General features: G+C 43.5%; 1 protein-coding gene across 6 annotated transcripts in view; it reads right to left on the reverse strand.

Moving 5' to 3' along the window:
* LOC138165012 (fatty-acid amide hydrolase 1-like) overlaps positions 1-14,914 on the reverse strand; it is a 43,801-nt gene that overhangs the window by 17,282 nt on the left and 11,605 nt on the right. The gene's annotated exons all lie outside the window — the stretch shown is intronic.

The raw sequence follows: 14,914 nt of genomic DNA on the forward strand, positions 1-14,914 counted from the left end.
AGAGACAGAGAGACAGAGAGACAGAGAGAGACAGAGAGAGAGAGACAGAGAGAGATGAGAGAAGGAGAGAGAGAGAGAGGAGAGAGGGAGAGAGAGGAGAGAGAGAGAGGAGAGAGGAGAAAGACAGAGAGGAAGAGAGAAAGAGGAGAGAGGGAGAGAGACAGGAAAGAGAGAGAGGAGAGAGACAGAAACAGAGAGACAGAGAGGAGAGGGGGAAAGAGAGGAAAGAGAGAGAGAGGGAGAGAGAAAGGAGAGAGAGAGAGAGATGAGAGAGGGAGAGAGACAGAGAGAGGGAGAGAGAGAGGAGAAAGGGAGAGAGACAGAGAGAGAGAGAGAGGGAGAGGGAGAGAGAGAGGGAGGAAGAGAGAGAGGAGAGAGGGAGAGAAAGAGGAGAGAGAGAGGGAGAGAGACAGACAGAGAGAGGGAGAGAGACAGAGAGAAAGAAAGAGACAGAGAGAGACACAGAAAGAGAGATGAGAAAAGAGAAATCATGGAAAAGGAGGCAGAGATTGGGTGGAGATCAAGTCAAATTAATTAAATTCAATAAGCATATGGATAAAAATCTGCAGATAAAAAATATAACAAACGACTGATTAGCCATTGATCCTTAAGACCATGTACAATGGGTTGCAATCCCTATCTGCATTTTGGAATATGTGAAGACATTCTGTAACTCTTTTCTGGTCCACTATGTGATTAAAAAGTCAGGTGGCCGATTGGCCGTGTGTCAGAGGTGAGATGCATTCAAAGGCATTTACTTACCAAAGTCAAGAAAGAGGCAAGAGGGTCTTCATTCCTATTGGTTCCCACCCTCAAGTGATGAAGCAAGGACTAAGCCCCAGGTCTTTATCTCTCTCCTCCCCTCCTTCCAGGGCAACTTAGCCCATGTGCACATGGCTCTGCTGTTTCTGTTTTTTGGGGGGGGGTTTTGACTATTTAAGGTGAAGGAGGGTGGATATGGTTATGCCCTTGTGAACATCAAAAGGTCATGAGAGAAAGCCACTAGAAGCCTGGAAGTCCATGCCTGGATTTGCCAGAAGCCAGATGGTGAAGAGAGAAGACCAGAGCAACCTGTTTGACTCAGCCCATGTAGCAGAGATGCAGATTCCTCCATCCATTGGCCACAACACATTTGAAAGGAAGCTTGGTGGGACAAATGCTATGTAGGAATACCGTTGTCTGAGACCACTCTTCTCAGGACCTGATGTGGTATAAGAGAGAGTGTGCCACAAGGTGTCAGCATAAAATATTTGTAACTTCTGGTCTTGTTATATCTTTGAAGTAAATATCACTTTTGAAAAGTTAAGTGATCTTTTTTTGGTGGCCAAGAATTGGAAGTTGAGGGGATGCCCACCAAATGGGGAATGACTGAACAAGTTGTGATGTATGAATGTGATGGAATACTATTGTTCCATAAGAAATGATGATCAGACAGATTTCAGAAAAACCTAGAAAAATTTACATGAACTGATGTTGAGTGAAGTGAGCAGAACCAGGAAAACATTGTTACACAGTTAACAGCAACATTGTGTGATGACTAACTTTGATAGTCTTGTCTCTTCTTAGCAATACAAGGATCTAAGACAGCTCCAAAAGACTCATGATGGTAAATGCCATCCACATCCAGAGAAAGAACTGTGAGGGATAATTTGCAGTGAAGTTTCCCCATTCTGAAAAATCAAATCTAGAGTGGCTTCAGCATCCACTAGGCCTAAGTTTAGGAGTCACCTGACCTTATAGGAATCTGGGACTTAGAGCAATGGAGACCCTCCCCAGAGCCACCCCAACATAAGATATGCAAAATAAGGATAAAACTGCCTTCCTGGCCTTGCATTGGACACCCACATGTTTCTGTGTCTTTTGCCTCAGGTTTAGATTCCTGGGCTTAGATTGTGGGTCAGTCTCCCTACCAATGAGAGTGAAGGCCAGTTGGGGGTTGGGTTTCTTCATTAGAAGTTTATATAACCATGGGCTTGCTTCTACCTGTTGCTCTCTCCCTGGAAGATGCCATGTGAGTGACAGGGCAGAGCATCCTTTCTCATGAGAAAGAATAAAGACCTTTTCTGATCTTAAACTTAGACTCCAAACTCTCTCATCCCACACAGAACTGTGAATCTGAATGCAGATCAAAGCAGACTATTTTTCTGTCTTTTATGTTGTTCCTTTTTTCTCATGGCTTCTTCCATTGGTCCTAATTTTTCTCTACAACATGACTAATGTGAAAATATGTTTAATATGAATGTATATGTATATTAGATTGCACACCATCTTGGGGAGGGCGAGAGGAGGGAGGGAGAGAAAATTTAGAACTCAAAATTTTATGGAAGTGAATGCTGAAAACTAAAAATAAATAATTTTTCTAAAAAAGAAAAGTAAACTTATGCTAATTGGTTGATGGGAATGGGGGTGTTAATTGGAGTTAATTCCAAGGTTAAACAGAATTGGGGTGTTAATCACTGATGATAACAGTGGTAAGAACACACTGGAATGGAAGCTTGAGCTACAAAAAGTCACTCCTAACCCTTTAGGAGTACCTCTAGAACTGTGAGGGAACAGTGAAGCTCTCCTTGCTATGAGTGAGTCCAGAGTATCTCTTTCATAGATAGGTAGGTAGGTGTAATGCCATGCACAGAAGCTTTCCAGAAGAACTGCTACTGTGAACAGTCTTTTTTTAAAGGTTCTGATTACTCAGTATAGTAATCACTCTATTCCATAACAAAAGCAAAACATCCATGGAAAATCAAGGTACAGCATAATTCAAAGTACAGCATTCACCATATTTCAACAAAATCAGTAGTCTCAAAGTCTTCCACTCTTCCGGCAAAGTCTTGATTAACTCAATCAGTCACTAATCTGTAACAATAGTCAAATTACTCAAAGTACAATCAGTCACTTATTCAGCAAAGTCTTACTAAGTATCATACACAAAATCCTCCACCCCTTAGGTCACTAGTAAACTATAATTCCACAATTACTCAGTATTGATATTACCAAGGAGAGGTCTTTTCTTCATCTTGACTTGGGGCCTGTTCTCAGATTCCCTGGATCCCCTTCCATGGTCCCAGATTCTACCTGGATTCAGTGGCAGACCGCTCCCAGTTCCTTGACCAGCTCTCTGGGGAGGTCCTGCTCCACACTGAAGTTCACAGGGTCTGGTCCATGTCAGATCCTTCACCATGGCTGCTCCAGGGAATTTAAGGCTCAACCAAGCCACAAATAAACAAGGTCTCAGCATCCTGGGGCTCATGCTTCAGTCACCTGGCCTCCCAGGCTCCTGAGATCCTGTTCAGAAGAAGCTCCACCACCACAAGTTCTCAGGACTCAGTTCTTCATTCTTCTGTAGCTGTTCTGCCACCAGATCTCAGTCTCAAGGAAATTCTGACTGTGCCTCTCTGGGTCTTTTCTTATATGCACAGTATTACCTACTTCACTTCCTTCAGCCAACTTCCTGTTAAGTCAGTTAACAGGAGACAGGAGTTCATACCTTCTGTTCCCCCAATCAGAGATTTGATCAGTTACTAAGTATTAAGTACCTGCTACTTTTTCCAACACAAAAGGGATCTTCAAGTTCAAAATTACATTACCATTACCGTAGGTAGGTAGACAGATTAGATAGATAGATAATACTTTCTGTTTCTTAAATAAATATTTTATTAATGAAAGGGGCAGAAATAAGACATTCATGTGAGAAACACATGAAGAGAATTTTATCACCTAACTAACTTCTAACCCTGACTAATTCTAACCCTAAATATACACAATTTTTTTTAAAGCAATTGGGGTTAAGTAACTTGCTCAAGGTTACACAGCCAGTTATTTTGTGTGGGTGCCAAGTATCTGAGGCCGGAACCAATCCCAAGTCTCCCGACCACTTGGCAGCCCCAACACACAAAATTTTGAGAGAATTAGGATAAGAGTATAACTGAAACAGAAAAACACCAATTGTAGCAATGTCTACAGTGCATTGTTATCCAGCAGTTAACTTTAATATGACTATTTTCAGCACTTTGCAGGTTATTTCTGGGAACCTGGGCCAAAGAAATGCTTTGGGACTATAGTAGAATAAAAATTTGTGCCCTATCTGACAGAAATGTAGACTTACAAATATATAGAGTTTCTCAACCTAAGTCAGAGATGAGTCAGTACACATTAGGAGGCCCTGACTTGAGGCATTAGGAGCCAGATGACAATCAAGATCAGAAGAGCAGGAGTCTGTAACCAAGAAAGCTGAGGGCTGGAAAGAGATCTGAGAAGCCCATGAGAGAAGCTATTTACAGAAGTTCAGAAAACAGAACACAGAACCTGCTAGAAATTGAGGTCAGCTAACTAGAAGTTCTGCCATTAATGTGGGGAGATGATTTGATTGGAGGAAATTTCTGTTGTGTGAACAAGTTAACAGGAAGAAAGATAATCCTCTACTACAGGTGAAGAACCATATGGGGGGAAATGCTGCCTTGCTCTCTAGCTTGTGAGAGAAGAAACCCCTCAAAGGCTTGCCTACACAGCTCTTTTTTCCATTTAAAAATTTTTATTTAGTATTTTATTTTTCCCCAGTTACATGTAAAAACAATTTTTAAATTAAATTTTGTTTGTTTTTAGTTTACATCATTCATATCCTCAAGATTTTGAGTTACAAATTTTCTCCCCATCTTTCTGCTACCCACAACCCCAAAACAGCTATACCACTGTATCCCCCCTCCACCAATCTGTTCCCTCCTATATCCTCCCCCATCCCCCTCCAACTTTCCAGTAGGGCAAGATGGATCTCCATACCCCAGTGCCTGTATATCTTATTTCCCAGTTGCATGTAAAAAAAATAATTATATATATTAAACATTTGATTTTAAAACTTTGAATTCCAGATTCTTTCCTTTCCTCCCTCCTCACCCACCCTTACTGGGACGAAAAAGCAATTCAATATAGGTTGTACATGTGTAGCTATGCAAAACATTTCCATAGTGGATATGTTGTGAAAGACTGACTATATTTCCCTCCATCCTATCCCGCCCCCCACTTATTCTATTTTCTCCTTTGACCTTATCCCTTTTCAAAAGTGTGTGCTTCTAACTGCCCCCCCAACCTGACCTCACCTCCAGCATCCCCCCTCTCATCCCCTTCCCCCATACTCTCCTGTAGGGCTAGATACCCTATTTCAAGTGTATGTCATTCCCTTCCTAAGCCAAATTCAATGAGAGTATGGTTGACTCATTCCCTTTTGCCTTCCTGTTCTTCCCCTCCATTGTAACCATTTTCCTTGCCTCTTCTATATGAGATAATTTACCCCATTCTGTCTCTACCCATCTCCTCTCATTATATTCCTCTCTCACCTCTGAATTTCACCTTTTAAGTATCATCCCTTCCTATTCAATTGAACCTGTGCCCTCTGTCTATGTATACCTGTACACATATATATATACACTCACATATGTATTTATACTCCCATATACCCTCCTATATAGACATTTATGTATGTATACATATATATATATATATATACATTTATATTTTCTTCAGCTATCCTCATACTGAGAAAAGTTTCATAAGTTACAATTATCACTTTACCATGTAGGAATGTAAATAGTTCAACTTTGATAAGTTCCTTTGATTTCTTTTCCCTATTTACCTTCTCATGCTTCTCTTGCTTCTTGTATCTGAATGTCAAATTTTCTGTTCAACTCTGGTTTTTTCATCAAGAATGCTTGAAAGTCCTCTATTCCACTGAATAACCACATTTTCCCCTGAAATATGATACTCAGTTTTGCTGGGTAGGTGATTCTTGGTTTTAATCCCAGATCCTTTGACCTCTGGAATGTCACATTCCAAGCCCTTCAATCCCTCAGTGTAGAAGCTGCCAGATCCCCTGTTATCCTGATTGTGTTTCCACAATATTCAAACTGTTTTTTTCTTGGCTGCTTGTAATATTTTCTCCTTGATCTGGGAATTCCAGAACCTGGCTATAATATTCCTAGGAGTCTCCTCTTTGGGATCTTTTTCAAGAGGTGATCAGTAGATTCTTTCAACCTCTATTTTGCCCTCTTGTTCTAAAACGTCAGGGAAATTTTCCTTCAGAATTTCTTGTAGGATGATTTCTAGATTCTTTTTGATTATGGCTTTCAGATTGCCCAATAATTTTTAAGTTATCTCTCCTGGATCTATTTTCCAGGTCAGTGGTTATTCCAATGAGATATTTCACATTGCCTTCTAATTTTCATTTGTTTGGATCTGTTTAATAGTATCTTGATTTCTCATAAAGTCATTAGCTTCCATTTGCTCCAATCTAATTCTGAAGGAATTATTTTCTTCAGTGAGCTTTTGAAATTCTTTTTCCATCTGGCAAATTTGACTTTTTAAGCCATTCTTCTTCTCATTGGCTTTTTGTGCATCTTTTGCCATTTGAGTTAGTTTGTTTTTAAGGTATTTTCATCAAATTATTGACTCTCTTTTTATGATTTTCTTGCATCATTCTCATTTCTCTTCCCAATTTTTTCTCCACTTCTCTTATTTGGTTTTCAAAATCCTTCTTAAACTCCTCTATGGCCTGCAACTAGTTCATTTTTTTTTAAAGCAATTGGGGTTAAGTAACTTGCTCAAGGTTACAGACCAGTTTTGTGTGTGTGTGTGTGTGTGTGTGTGGGTGGGTGTTAAGTATCTGAGGCTGGAACCAGTCCTGGGTCCTCCCAACTCTGGGGCCAGCACTCTTACTCATTGTACCACCTAGCTGTCCTGCCAGTTCATATTTTTCTCTGAAACTTTTGGTGCAGGAGTCTTGACTACATTGTCTTCCTCACATTCCATGCTTTGATCCTTTTTGTCCCCAAAATAGGAATCTAAGGTTTGACTACCGTGCTTGCTTTGCTTCCTTTGCTTGCTCATGTTGCCACTCAATTACTTGACTTTTGAGCTTTTTGCCACAGTAGAACTCTGCTTCCAGAGAGGAGAGCTTTGTCCCAAATTGATGGGGTTTTCTCTGCTGTCAGTGCTATTAGTTGGGTGTCCTCTCAGAAGCCTCCACAGGTTCTGGTACCTGGTCAGTCACACACCCCAGCACCTCTATCTAAGACAGCTATCCAGATCCAAGCAGGTTAATGCAAGAGTGATTACCCCTCAGAGTGGTTGCTTGGTCCCCCTATGATCTGCAGGCCAGGAGTTCTGAAAAAGCCACAGGGTGGCAGCCACTGCATCTCAGCTGCTTCTCCCTCTAGGGGGCAGAGGCTGGACCACACTCCCAGACCCCCTGTTCCCAAAGTCCACACTGACTTTTGACTTTGCCTTTGGTATTTGTGGGTTGATAATTCTGGAAACTGCCACAGCTGCTGGTGAACCACTCTCCCAAAATCCCTCCAGCTGGGGCTGGTCAGGGCCACCCTGAGGCTAAAACCTGAGGGCTCACTCAGGGCTGGGATCTGTTCCCAGCCGGCTACAATGAACCCTTCCTGTTGGCCTGCCAGGCTGCCTTCAGCAAGAGGTTTGTTTCTCTCTGTCACTTTGTGGGTTCTGTAGCTCTAAAATTTGTTTAGAGTCATATTTTATAGGTATTTGAAGTGGTTATGGGGGAAGTGCATGGAGTTTTCCTGTTTCTATGCTGCCATGTTGGCTCTGCCCCCCCATAAAAACCATTTTTAACATTCATTTTTAAAATTTTGAGTTCCAAATTGTCTCACTTTCTCACTGAGAAGGCAAGTAATTTGATATGGGTTATACATGTGTAGTCATGGAAAACATTTTCTTAATATGCTGTCAAAGAAAACATAGACCAAAAAAATTCCTCAAGAAAAATAAAGTTAAAAAAGTATGCTTCAATCTGTATTCAGACACCATTAGTTCTTGCTCTGGGGGTGGATAGCATTTGTCATCCTAAGTCCTTCAGAGTTGTCTTGGATTGTTGTATTGCTGAGGACAGCTAAGTCATTCACAGCTGATAATCTTACAATATTGCTGTTACTTTGTACATGGTACATCAGCTTAATACATAACTTTTTTTTTTACTTTTTGGAGGGCAACTGGGGTTAAGTGACTTGCCCAAGGTCATATGGCTAGTTTTTGTGTTAAGTGTCTGAGGCCAGATTTGAACTCAGGTCCTCCTGACTCCAGGGCCAGTGCTTTATTCACTGAGCCACCTAGCAACCCCTCACTGCATAACTCTTAACCTCCTTCTGTGGCTCAAGGTGAGAAACCCCCTCAAAGCCTCAAGCAAAAACTCATCTGCTTTGCATATTCCAGCATTAAAGAAACCGAGTTCAATGTTGCCTCAGCACCTAGCCAAGAGAGAGCACACTAGGTAACCCCAAAAAGATGCTAGCCTTAACCCTGCTGCTGCCAATTGGTTAAAAGAATTTAACATCAGTGATCCAAGAGTAGTAGAAGCCACTTCACTCAGTGGGAGAGCAAAGAGACCCAGAAGAGGGCTAAGCAGAAAGAAAGAAGACTGTTCCTGCCCTCAAAGGATTTATATTCTAATAGGGGACAACAACTTGTAAAAGGAAGCTGAATACTGGGGAGGTGGAGGTGAGGGGGAAGGTATCTAAATGGGGGAATTGTAGAGAAATTCTGGGAAGTTAGGAGTGGAACCTGAAGGAGCAGGAAGTTGTGACTGACTTGGGCATTTCCTTAAAGTAAAGGTTCTGGAAGGAACCATCCATTTAGAGGAAAGGGCCTCAGGGAAGAGTACAGGAGATTACTTCCAGAGAGAAATGCAGAGCTGGACTGAACGTCGCGGATAAGGAAGCTTCTGTTCCATGGTATAAAAAGTCCAGAGAGTCAAGAGTGAAGGCATGGCTGGGCTGGACACTTTCCTTAAAGTGTCCATACGGGAAGGAACTAATCAATAACAGGAAGGGGCAACAGGGGCAGAGAGGGCTTCCAGTGTGAGAAATCCGGGGGTGGAATAAAATTCCCGGGTGAGAAATTAATGGTGTCATTGTGACCCCTTTAAACAAAAGAGAAGCACACTGGTGGGGCTCTGGTTAGGAGCAACAGGCATGAGTATATGGCTCCTTCCACACCAGGGTTACCTTTAGGACCCTGAAAATAAACTGTAGATGTGTTGTAGCTGTCCCCTCTTCTGAGATCTGATAGAATGAGAAGAGGATAGAGTGAGTGAATGAGCTAGCAAGAGAGAGCAGAGAGGTATAGAAAATATTTTGTCCATTATATATGTGTGTCTATGTATATACACATATGTACATATATATGTAACACCTAGCTGTATGTCATAATTTGGACAACATTATTCATCCACTTTTTTTTTCCTGTGTGGATGGTTAAACCAAACTCTTGGGTGGTAACAAATATCTTCCAGAAGATTCTGCTATGTTCTGGGGTTTGATGCAACATGCTACTATCTCCAAACATGAGCAGCTCGAGAACCTCACAATCTATAGGGATTTACAATCTGTTTTGGGTGTCCTCCACCACAATGACCAACACATTCCATGAGCAGATCTCTCCCTGTTGTATGTCTCACCTGATATTTATGATCCAAGGGTAGTTGAACGAGATTATTTTGTTGTTATGTCTTTCGAGGAATCTTGAATGATATTCATGTATGGATAGGAGACACTTTTTTGGAGGAGAGGCTTTAAGGATGCATTTTCTTCTACTGAATTAAATTCTATTTCATAATCAACAGAATACAGTGAGAGCTTGTATTTGCTAGATCTTTCTGTCAGTTAAGTGATGGTAAAGATGTTTTCTGGGATATCACTAATAAGAGCCTGCCTGTTCCCTACCAATACCCTCATTGAGGAAGTCCCCAGTGGCTCATTGCTTAGAAGACTCATTAACATAACATGTACCCATATAAGTAAATGCAAGATAAATACACAAGTCATTTCAGTTCGTGGTAGAAGGGAAATAGCAACAACCAGGGGAATTAAGGAAGGATTCCTGTAGGGTGTAGCACTTGAACTGAACACTAAAGAGAACTAGAAGTTCCAAAGGGTGGAGATGAGGAGAAAGAACATTCCAGGCTTGGGGGATAGTTGTGCACAGGCACAGAGGTGAAGGAATAAAAGGGAGGAAGGAAGGAGGAAAGGAAGGAAAGAAGCAAGGAAGGAAGGAAGGAAGGGAGGGAGAGAAGGAAGGAAGGAAGGAAGGAAGGAAGGAAGGAAGGAAGGAAGGAAGGAAGGAAGGAAGGAAGGAAGGAAGGAAGGAAATCAATAAATGAGGGAATAAGTAGAAAGACCACAAAATTTAGAATAACAGGTACTGAATTCAAATTTGAGTTCTGTTACTTACTGCCCCTTGAGTAATGATAATAATGATAGACATTTGTGTAATGCTTTAAAAAGTTTGCCAAGTGGGGCGGTTAGATGGCACAGTGAATAGAGCACCAGCCCTGGAGTCAGGAGGACTTGAGTTCAAATGTGACCTCAGACACTTAACACTTACTAGCCATGTGACCTTGGGCAAGTCACTTAACCCCAACTGCCCTGTCCTCCCCCTCAAAAAAAAAGCAAAAAGTTTGCAAAGTATTGAGCCTCACAATAAGGTGACCTATGGGTTACATACTTTCTATAGGTATTATTTTCTCATTTTTATATGAGGGAACTGATGGTCTTAGAGGAAAAATGACTGTTACGGACACGTGGCTAGTATGTACCAGAGACAGGATCTGAACTCCTGCTTCTTGACTACAAATCCAATACTGTATTTCTCTACCCTTCTGGGCCTCAATTTTCTAATCTATAAAATTAGGACATTGGACTTGGTGACCCATAAGATTCTTCCAGCTCTAAATATATGATTCTATAAATTAATAATCCTCTGACACTGCATCACCCTGGTGCCCTCACATGTGGACCATTGCACTAACCACTGGTGGGTCTGCCTGCCTCAATCCTCTCCCCACTCCAGGCCATCCTCCATTCAGTCACCAAAGTGATTTTCCTAAATCGCAGGTCTGATTTTGTCACCCCACCCCACCTCTATTCAGTCAAAGCCAGTGACTCCCATAGGATGGGATATAAAATCCTCTGGAGTGCAAAGTCTTCACAGCCTAATCCCATTCTCTTTCTCATTTTCCACCTTACACCCTTCCTCTATCATACCTTCCCTCTTTTAATTATTTCCTGTTTATCTTCTCTATAACTTCTTTGTATGTATTTGTTTGCTTGTTTTTCCCATTAGATATTGAGCTCCCAGAGGGCAAGGACTGCCTTTTGCATTCTTTGTAGCCCTAGCCTTTACAGAGTGCCTAGCACAGGGTAGGTGCTCAGTAAATGTTCATTGACCGACTGAGAAAGTCAAAGTTACAACAATTCAGACCTTTCATTCTAGGATAATCTAGAATGAGGTCCTACTGCTTTGTTTGGCCCAGACAGGACATTTCCTCGTGATGACAGAGAAGAATGGTCTCAGTTCTGTGAGTTACAGCTGAGGGAGTGAGCCGGGGCTGGGAGCCAGCTTAACAATAGACAGCAGGGAGAGCACTGGGGGCTGGTAAAGCCCTTAGCATCTTATCTCATCTGATTTCCACAAATACCCTGGGAGGTAGCTGCTGTTATTTTACAGATGAAACTGACTTGCCAAGAGAACAATGACTTGCCAAGGGTCTCATGGCCATTAAGTGACTGAGGCAAGATTCCCACTCAGGTCTTCCCGACTCCAGATTCAGCATTCTACCCATTGCACCACCATGATGGATCCATCATAGACAGCATTTACAGAGCACTTGGAGGTTTGCACAACACTTTACAAACACTATTGCATTTGATCTTCACAGGAACCCTGGAAGGCAGATGTATCATTATTATTTTTACACATGAGGAGACTGAGGCAGACAGTGGCTAAGTGACTTCCCAGGGTCACACAGTTAGTGCTGGGAGGCTGGTTTCGAACCCAGATCTTCTTAACTCTATGTTGGGAAGCACTCCATCCCCTGCACCACCTACTGACACTGTGTCAGAGAAAGGTCTAAAAACCCAAGCACTTCTCATCCTACAGTCACCTCTCTAGTCATTACTTCTGCTGCTGAGGGTATTGTGGTTGAATTGTTTTTCAGTCCTGTCTGACTCTTTGGGGTCCCTTTTGTGGGGGGCCTTGATAAAGACACTGAAATAGTCTCCCATTTCCTTCTCAGGCTCATTTTATAAGAAAACTAAGGCAAAGAGGGTGAAGTGACTTGCCCAGGGTCACACAGCTTGTAAGTGTCTGAGGTGAGAATTGAACTCAGGAAGATGAGTCTTCCCGATTCGAGGCATGGCACTCTATCCACCGTGCTACCTAACTACCCACACTGAGAGTATTACCAACAGTGGATTTCAGCTGCCTATTAAGAAAGTACTATGTGGACATGTTATTATTTTTTTAAAGAAAAGCTGATATCCTGGCCCGGTTCTGGGTATTATCTTGTTGAGCAATATCTCAGACAAAACTAATGACAAAAAGAAAAAAGGGCATTTGCCCTCATAACCGAATCACAGGGATCATCTGCCAAGATCTAAGACTGAGCAAAGCTTAGTGAGGCTTTAGCTAGATAGACCAACGCATCTGGGAATCCCTCTCAAATAGCAGGAACTGTGTGTGTGTGTGTGTGTGTGTGAGAGAGAGAGAGAGAGAGAGAGAGAGAGAGAGAGAGAGAGAGAGAGAGAGAGAGAGAGATGGCAGGAGGAAGCATAGTGGGGTGGAGGGAAAGAGATCTTGGATGGAAGTCACAAGATCTGGATTCTAGTCTTGGCTTTGCCAATGAATGGCTGTGAAACTATAGTCAAGCTCCCTCCCCTGTCTGAGCTGGTTTCCACCTCTAAAAAACTAGGAAAGTTAACTTAACTCTTAACTTTGATACTCTATGATTCTATGGGAGCCAGGTAAGGAAGGAACTGATCTATTAGTGAGAGACCTCTGGTCCCTAGAGAAAGGAGCGGATAGGTTGACCCAGGACACACTAGCAGAAGGAATCCCTTTTCTCCTCATTTTCATTCATCTCCATCTCCCTCCCCAGGGTCACAAAACATAAAGTTGGAACGGATTCCAGAAATTATCCAGTCCTACCCCCTTCATGTTACAGAGGTGGAAACTGAGGCCCAGGAAAGGTAAGTGATTTGACCAAGGTCACACAGGTAGTTTCAGTGGTGGGATTTGAATCCAGACCTGGCAACTTTCTTCTGTTCCTTCTACATAGATACTATGTCCTCTGCATGGCTGATCCTGGGACAAGTCTCTGCCAATGCTTACAGCTCTGAGTTAGGGCCTTCCTTGCATCTTGAGTTCCCTCCACCCAATAACCCTTGCTGTCTCACTGGTCCTTAGAGATAAGTCCTACCTCTAGACAGACTAGAAGCCCTCCAGGCCAGGCCTAGGCCTCACTCCTCCCCTCCTCCTATCTCCTTCTGGCACAGGACTAGCCTGGGGGGGGGGGGGGATAGGGAGAGAGGATCCAGCCAAAAGCTCAGTGGGTAAGCCCCAAGGGACACTGTACAACTTTTCACTGGGGGTCTGGTTGTGGGGGCTCTGCAGGAACAGGATTGGGGGGTGGAGGGGAGACAGAGCCAGGAGCTCTGGACCCAACAAACCTGTGAGATGGGTCAGTGTGAGCATTGTTCATCCCACTTTATAGATGAGAATCCTGAGACTCTTCCAGACTCCATGACAATCACACCCACCCAACAAGCCCAACCTCACCTTGCACCTCAGTGGCTGCCTATCCAGTCTCGTCTGATCTCCTTGTCTGCCAGCAATCTTGGTAGATCAGTGCTGTTATTATCCTATATTTCCACTTGAGATAACTGAGGGTCAGAGGCCAGGGTCCCAGCCATTAGGGGTTAGAGGAAGAATGCAAACCTAGGCTCCCCACCCACCCCAACCCCACATAGTGGCTCCATCGCCTCTGCAAGGCTGGCCCTCTCTCCTATGTACATTCACAACCCCTCCCCACACACACACAGAAACATACTCCCTACAACAACCTCATTACACCTGTCTGGCCTGCTCCAATCCTGGTGGGAACAGCCCAGTCTCTCTGGGCAGATTGATTTATCCAACTAATTAGCCCCAATTAATATTAATACACATTCTTCTCCCAGGCTGTCAGAACCTGACAGGAGGGCCTGGCTATAATCAATCTCCCCATCACCGGCATCCTGGTGACGCTACCGGCTGGGACAGCAGCACGAGGCTGGAAATAGACTGACCTTCCTGGCCTGGGGCTCCATGGGCCTGGCTTAGACACTGGGCCCCTCACTGTTCTGTCTGGGCCAGGGCCCTCTGGGCCCCCCACCTGCCACCCCCACCCCAGGGACATGGAGCTGATTATAAATGATGGCCACAGGCCGTGGGGCTGCCAGTGGAGGCCTTCACCACAGCAGGAAGGATCTGAGTTAGACCTAGTGAGGGCCGCCCCAATGGCAAGGGCAGTCTGACTGCCGCAAATGAGGGGTCAGAAATAACTTGTTCACAGAAGAAGGCTGGGCTGAGAGGGAGCAGGGAAAGATGGGGCCTCCCTTTTTGAGGCACTGTCCCAAGGACCAGCTTTTAGGCTGCTTTGGTTGGTCCTATGGGGCAGAACCAGGAGCAGTGATGGGGGTAGGGAGAAGGAAGCCAATTCAGGCTGGACATCAGGAGAAACTTCCCACCAATGAGAGACATCCAGAATCAGATTTGGCAGCCCAAAGGAGGTCTCCAAGCAGAAGCCAAGGCCAGATGGGGCCTTGTTAGGGGAGTTCTTAGAGGGGATTCTCACTCAGAACCAGAGGCTTTTCAGGTTTCTTCTAGCTATGAGATTCTGGAACTCTGTGAATGTGACCCCAATAACCTGGCCCAGCTGAATGTTCACATCTACCTTGGGTGAGGGATGGCTCAGGGGAGAAAAGAGAGACCTGGGTGGGAAGTCAGAAGATCTGGGTTTAAAACTTTACTTTGGTATAGCCATGTGTAATAAGAATGTAAATTTTAAAGATCTTCCCTGCCCCTAGGCTAA

Source organism: Petaurus breviceps, unplaced genomic scaffold, assembly GCF_028583685.1.
Source record: "Petaurus breviceps papuanus isolate PSGF00001 unplaced genomic scaffold, PetGlider_PUasm1.0 207, whole genome shotgun sequence".
In the NCBI taxonomy this organism is placed as follows: Eukaryota; Metazoa; Chordata; class Mammalia; order Diprotodontia; family Petauridae; genus Petaurus; species Petaurus breviceps.